The sequence below is a fragment of the Aythya fuligula genome, chromosome 11, assembly GCF_009819795.1.
Source record: "Aythya fuligula isolate bAytFul2 chromosome 11, bAytFul2.pri, whole genome shotgun sequence".
NCBI lineage: Eukaryota > Metazoa > Chordata > Aves > Anseriformes > Anatidae > Aythya > Aythya fuligula.
The window spans coordinates 10,652,129-10,658,954 of record NC_045569.1 but is presented as its reverse complement, the minus strand read 5'-3'; the positions used below and the strand labels follow the sequence as shown (position 1 = coordinate 10,658,954).

General features: G+C 50.9%; 1 protein-coding gene across 3 annotated transcripts in view; it reads left to right on the top strand.

Annotated features, from left to right (window-relative positions):
- The first annotated feature begins 297 nt into the window (after positions 1-297).
- CSNK1G1 (casein kinase 1 gamma 1) overlaps positions 298-6,826 on the top strand; it is a 129,298-nt gene continuing 122,769 nt past the window's right edge. Inside the window, exon 1 of one of the 3 annotated variants that reach the window (XM_032194537.1) lies at positions 298-316. The gene's annotated coding sequence lies outside the window, so the exon portion shown is untranslated. Of the gene's footprint in view, positions 317-795; positions 815-6,826 lie in introns of those variants that run through there. The other 2 variants (XM_032194536.1, XM_032194538.1) reach the window with 2 other exon arrangements.

Genomic DNA, 6,826 nt, shown 5'->3' with positions numbered 1-6,826 from the left:
GTGTCCCAGCACCGGCTGATTTATTAATCTCTACTCATTGACACACGTACAAACAACACCCACAAAGAAAACAAAAAAGAAATACCCCGCGCTGACAATAGATGTCAGCAGCATCTCCAGCTATCAGGTACTGGGCCGTGCCGGTGCTTAGGGCAGCGCGCATTTTGCCCTTTTCTGTACCAAAAAGGTGTCGGTGCTGGGAAGGGATCTGAAGGCACGTAGGACAGCGGCCTCGTGTAGGCGACACGTGCGGGACGTGTAAGCAGCGGGGTGTGGAGCTGCTGGCTGCTTCCTGAGGCTCGGCATTTCACAGCAGGTAACGGTGCCCCCAAAATCCCCCATTTTGCTGCCTAAATCGCTGCGGCTTTCCCAAACGTGGCGCAGAAGGGAGCTGTTCTCATCTCCGACACGGGGAGCGTTCTCCAGGGAGCCCGGGCTGCTTTGCCGAGCCCTGATCTTGAGAACACCCCAGCTGCGAGAGCGCGGAGGAGCTGGAAACAGCAGGGAGGAGACGGGGAGAGCCCGCCGGGGGCCGGCAGCTTCCGCATAGCAACCGCGCGGCGTCGCCATGGCGGGCCCGGCCCCCCCCCCTCACTGCCCGGCCCGGAAGCGCTGCGGGCCGGCCCCGCCGCTTCCCTGCCATGGGGCGGCGCCCGCCGGGGCCGGGCCCCGCCGGTTGTTTCCGGGTCAGCGCCCGCCCCGCTGAGCGCGGCGGAGGCAGCAGGAGGAGGAGGAGGAGGAGGAGGAGCAGCAGCAGCAGCAGCAGCAGCAGCGGGGGGCCCGGCCCGGCCCTGCCCCGCGTCGCCGCCGCCAGGTAGGGCCTGGAGGGCTCCGGGGGGCTCCGGGGGGAGGGATGCGGGCGGGTAGGGGGTGTCCGGGGGTGTCCGGGGGTGTCCGCGTTCCGCCGCCGCCTCCTTTGTGCGCACTCGGGGGCGCGGTGCCCGCAGCCGGCAGGGCCCAGCCTCGCTCGGTTCCCCCCTCCCCGGGTTCGCTGCCGGTTCCCGGGTGGAGCCGTGGAGCCGAGCCCTGGGGGCGGAGGAGGGGAGGCTTTGTTCGCCCCCCCTCCGAGCCCCGGCGGCACAAAGAGCTCCGGGAGCCGGCCCGTGCTGCCCGGCTGCTGGGGGAGCTGGGGTGGAGCTGGGCTGCTGCGCCCCGGGCTCCTCTCCTTGGGCTCGGGGATCCCCACGGGCAGGCCCCGGGAGCTGCCGGAGCTGCTGCTGCTGCGGGATTTCGGTGAGCACCGGCGAGGTGCGGCTGTCAGGACCTCAAATGTAAACACCGGGGTGTCCAGCCACAGGTAATTCTGTCTCAGGGAGGTTTAAAAAAGAAAGGCGTGCTTAGGAAGCTTGGAGGACGCCAGTGAGAAAGCCACAAAAACCTCCTCTTGGTACTGGAGTTCCTGCTTGCATGGTGGGAACCCAGGACAGGTGGTGCAGAAACCTTTTGGCAAAAATCTGCTGCCTCCAATGAAACGTTTGACCCTCAGATGACAAAATCAGTGCTGTGCAGTCGCGTCTTGCATACGTAGCTGTGCCCTGTTTAGATACAAGTGTTTCTTCGAACGCTGCTTGCCCTCAATTTGCTTTTTCTGGACTCAGCAGAGCGCCCAGCTGGTGCCTTCTCCTTGTTGCTCTTTTTTTGGAAGAGCTGTTGGGTTGTGAAGATGAGGCACGGCCCTGTGAGAGCTTGCTCTGGGAGTCCCCCTAGCAGAATATCTTCAGTTGCTTACCTAAAGCCTGCCCTGGTTTAGGCCAGGCTGGGTTTCCTCCTGTGTTGTTCCTTGTGGGAAAGCTCTTCTGCTCTCCTCTGGCCATGATGGTGGAGAATTCGCTTCAGATTCTCACAGCAAACTTATTTCCAGCCGGTACGTGCCCTTCTGTCTTTGCACCAACATCGCCTTTTTGAAAACACCTCTTTGTTCCTCCAGCACTTTCCAAGAGAGCACTCTGCTCTTGGGTTCTTATTTCCAAGCCACCTGCACCAGCCTCCCAGTTGCTTTTTCCCAGATTATCGGCAGATCTCTGCTGCACACGTGTTTTCCTTAAACTAATCCCTGACCATGACTGGCCAGAGCAGGGTGTGTGGTGCGGGGCAGGTCTCACAGGGATGCCGCGCGGTGTCACGGATAATTCCTTTGTGCCCGTATCTCTCAGCGCTCATTCAGCTCGGTGGCTCTCAGGTCACAGCAGCAAGCATATATCCTGTGTCTCTTTCCCTTGGATTAAAGAGCGTCCAGTCACCAGCCCAGCTTTTTGAAAAGCCTGAAGCACCTTGGCCCTACCTCGTTCCGTCCCGTCCCATCTGTATTTCTCTTCCCTAGGAGGTTTTATGCAGTTCCAGTTCTCATTATTGCCAACAATTCACCTTTTTGTGCCAAAATCACTGTTGCAAAGTATTCAGGTAAGCCTGATCCAGCAGCCAGGGGCGGAGAACAGCACTGCGAGGGGAATTGTTAGCTGGCTGAGGGCAGCCTCATTCACGGCCAGTTGCTGCCTACCTTAGACTAACTTACCCTTTTTTTTTTGTGGTGGATATCTTTTAAACTAATTTCCAGCTCTTCTGAAACAAGTGGTTGCTACACGTCCTCAGCTTAACAGATGGAGTCCTGTATAGTGCCCAAAAAACGGCTTCCAGGGCAGACCAGTGATCCACCTGGCCCAGTGTCCAGCAAACTGGGAACCAGCAGCAGGTGCCCAGGGATGGGAGCGCACAAGTATGGCAGATCTAATCTGGGGAAATAATGCTCTAATTTTTCCTCATTCCAGGGGTTTGTGAACTTTGAGGTCATGACATTTGAACTCAGTGCCCTTCCACATTTCTCTTCCACAGATCTGCCCGCTCTCTTTGAGTCATCGTGGTTTTCGCAGGGAGGCACAGAGCTGGATGCTGAGCCTTTAGCCCACTTGTTGTGTAGCCCACCCACAAGGAAGGGACAGAAAACAAGAACAAGGTTGTCAATAAGTTTAATAAATAAAAAAATAATAATAAAAAAAACAGACAAGAAGCAAATTCAGAACAAATTCTTTCCTCGCTTTCCCCACAACATCTGGGATTTTAGGAAACTGCTTTTCATCCTGGCGGTGTCTTGTCCTGTCTGAGCTGTGCTGCTCTGCTCAGACTCTCCTTTCCACATCTCTCCTCGTGGCTCCTGGCCGTGCCGCAGCCTTCCTGCTGAGGGGATGGATGGCACTGGGCGCGAGGCTGGTCATCCCGTCAGCAGGTGCCTCTTTCGAAAACGCCGTGTGCCGTGGATTTGTATTTCATTCCCTGTTATTTCCTCCATAATTACAGGCGCTCTGCCTGTCCCTCAGTGAGCAAAAGCCACGGTGCTGCTGTTTTTTTGTGGAGCACGCTGCGGTAGCCCTGCTGTCCCGGTCCTGGGCGTTGGCCTGAGCTCCCTCTGTCGCTCTTCATATTTGGAGTTCGTCGTTCCCGGCGTGCTGCGCTTTGACTCTATCACCCACTCGTATCATGAGGTTTTACTGCAATTCCTTAGAGTCATTGCTCTTATTTACTGATAATGTTAAATTATTCAGGGTAGCAAATGTTGTCATCTCGGCACTGCCTTCCCTTGCACAGTTCAGTGGAGTTGAGCAGAGTGCTGCGGTGAGTCCCCTCTGCTGCAAAACTGACCAGCGATGCCTTTCTTTCCCAATTCTTTTATTTTTTAAACCGGTTGTTTATGTCTGTGAAGAATTTTTCCTTTTATTCCATGGTAGTTTTGTTCCCTGAAGAGCTCTGGTGAAGCATCTTGTTATTTAGTATACTCTTTTTTTTTTTGTAATGAAATATATCAGCTGCCTCTTTCATGTACTCTCACTCCTTCAGGGGAGGAAAAAAAAAAACAACAAAAAAACAACTCTTAACTACTCCTGAGACATGACTTCATTTTATAAAATATAATTATCCCAGTGTCCATTTAGTCTGCTCTTTAGGACAACTCTGACTCGCCTGGTGTGGCTGCCTGGTTTGCGGCTGCTCAGATACCTCTGAATTGCTCTCTGTTCCTCTCTGTCGTGTCACTTGTACCATATTGATTTTTGTTTTTTTTTTCTGGCTTTGATTTTCATATTACTAACCTTAATCCCAGTAGGATTTTTTTCGAGGAGATGAGGTTCTTGTGAATCAGCTTCTCTTCCCCCAAAAGCTGCATCATCCTCAGACACGTGCTCTTCTAGCTGCTGGCTCTCTGCTGAAGTGTCAGAGGAGTCTTTAATCTTGATTTCAAGTGCCAGTACCCTGGTGCTATTTTGATTAATCCAGACTTCTCGTTCTTCCAATTGTCCCCAAAACTTCTCGGTTCATAATGAGTCGGAGCCCGAGTGTGGGAGCAGTTCTTTAAAATGCTGTCACAGAACTCTTGGTCATCAACTTCCCATTCTCAGCCCCCAGAAACTTCCCTGCCTCATATGACAGCAGCGCTCGCTCCTGTGGACCACAGCCAGCAGCTCCTTCCCAACGTTATTTAGGAACGTGTTCCTGCAGGAACAGGTGGCTGCTGGACAGGGCTCCACCTGGAGCCACGCGGGGCTCATGGCACTGAGGAAATGATGGTCATCGTGTGGTCGTGTTGATCTTCAAAGAGCTGAGAAGACCAGAGGCTTCGGGGTCTAGTGTGGAGAGCGCAGGCTGCAGGATATGCTATGGCGAGGTAAAATCTCAGACTTGTGCCTCCTTGGTTGTTGTATTTCGTAATCAATCCCCATGACCTTTCTCGTACAGAGGGAGGAGGTATTCTAACGCCTTGCTAAAGTGTCTCTTAGATTTCTGGTTCATCAGACACTTCTACCTTTTGAAAGGCCGCTTACAGAAATAAGGCAGTCGACAAAACCAGTGCTGAAACGCTACTGATCAGGGTGAGATCACCACCATTTTCTCCTGGCTCTTCATCTGTTATTTCTTCCCGTAAAGTCTATTTGGAGAGGCTCGCTCTGAGAAACGGATAGGTGTCTCTTACCTGTCTGAATCTTCTGTTTTGGTTTGCTCGTCTGTGAGCAAATCTCTTCTGGATAATAACTTAATAGCCTAAGGAGCTGACAGCAATTCTACCCAGAAGATGAGTCTGACAGTTTGTGCTTTGTGGAAGACAATTGAATGGTGTGGATATGTTCCTCTTAGCATTTAATGCAGAAATTGGAGGTATTCGTTTGCGAGATGGAGAAGCTGCTTTCCTGTCTGCCTCTGCTTTCCTGCTCCTCTTTTTCTCCCTTATGATTATATTATGACATTCCTTTAGGCTGGCAAAATTGCAGCTGTTTATAAAGTGAAGTTTTCTTCGCAGTCCTGAATCTGCAGTCATTTTTCTGAAGCTGTCATGTTTCTGTAGTCTTCTGAGGTGAGTTGGCCATATAGCACATGGTACCTTACAGAAGGCCACAGAACTTACCAGTATCTTGAGGAGTTGCTGTCCCCTCCGTGTGTTTTAATGTGTATTGATGAGTCCTGACAAGTCTGTGGCTTGTGATAAAGCTGAGAAATATGTGGAATAGCAGTATTCTGCAGAACAACTCCTATTTTTTCCCAATTCATGAGAAATCACTAAAGTTAGGTTAAATAAGTTGTAGGAGAAACATACTTAAGCTCTGAAGCCAACCTGCTTCAAGCACGTATTTGTCAAAGCTATTTGTTTCACGTTGCAGAATACAGTAACTTCCATCTTAGCAATTTGCTGTGCAGCTCAATTCATAATTTAAATCGTCTTAGGTGGCAGTAAATCCTGCCTGCTTATGAGGTTGAAAGCTGTGTGAGTTTCTTAAATACTTACCTTTGTTACACCTGCAATGAGGGTAACATCCTGTTTGCAGAAATAACAAACAAACTGTTCCTTTGCACATCCACTGAGTTACAAATCAGAGGGTGCATTCATATGCAGCCTATTTTTTTCCCCTTTCACATTAATAGAGAGCACACTACAGGAAAAAACATTACAGGCAATTTGTTTGCATATGTCTAGTCTTGCTCATGGCAAGGAGAGGAATAGGAATTGAGTTGCTAATCTTTGACAGTGTTTTTTTTCAGCGAGTTTCTGATGTGTAGCAGTCTCAGTGTCTCAGTCTTGCAGGGTTTTCAAGCCTTCGTTCCTTGTCAGTCAGAATTCCTTGTAGGTTTGACTTCTGTTTATTTAGGTCTATTAAAAAAAATAAAATAAAAATCAGGGGAAGTCCTGTAAAATGTGGCTTCTAAAGTATAAAGTTGTTCCATTGGCAGTCACAATTCTGGCAAGTGTAATGAAACAATTCAGCTTCTCTGAAATGTGGTACAAGTTGCTTAATTCCAAGTCCTGCAGCAACCCTGCTTTAGCTGCTCTGGCTGTCCTTAGGTACCTTCTAACTGTTCTTGTAATGCGCAAGGCTGACTTCTACAGCTTCATTTTATTTCCTAGATCTTAAGAGAACAAGTTGGAGCAAACAAATGAAACTTATTAACCTGTAACATCTTACTTTAATGAGGCAGAGACCGCACACTTTGTAGTTGCCTCTTTTCAAGTGTGTTAGACTTCAAAGGTCTCACCTTCGGGAGGCTGATGGAGCCTGGCTCCCGCTGTTGCTCCGCGGCAGAGCGCTTTTGGCAGGGCTGAAGCACCAGGTAACACCGGGCTGCTTTGCCGTGGGAGGGTGGGACTGGGGCAGCACTTGTGTTAAGCAACTTCTTGGATGCTTTGGGAGGAAATTCCAAAACGCTCCGTGTGCTTCCACCGGGCAGCGTGGTTCTTCCCCGCGCCAGAAAGTGCTCGCTCCCTGTTTACGCGTTCATCTTGCTGGGTGTGGATTGCCTCGGCTGGCTTAGCTAGCGCCGGAGCATCGGTGCCGGGTTCGATGGTTTGGGG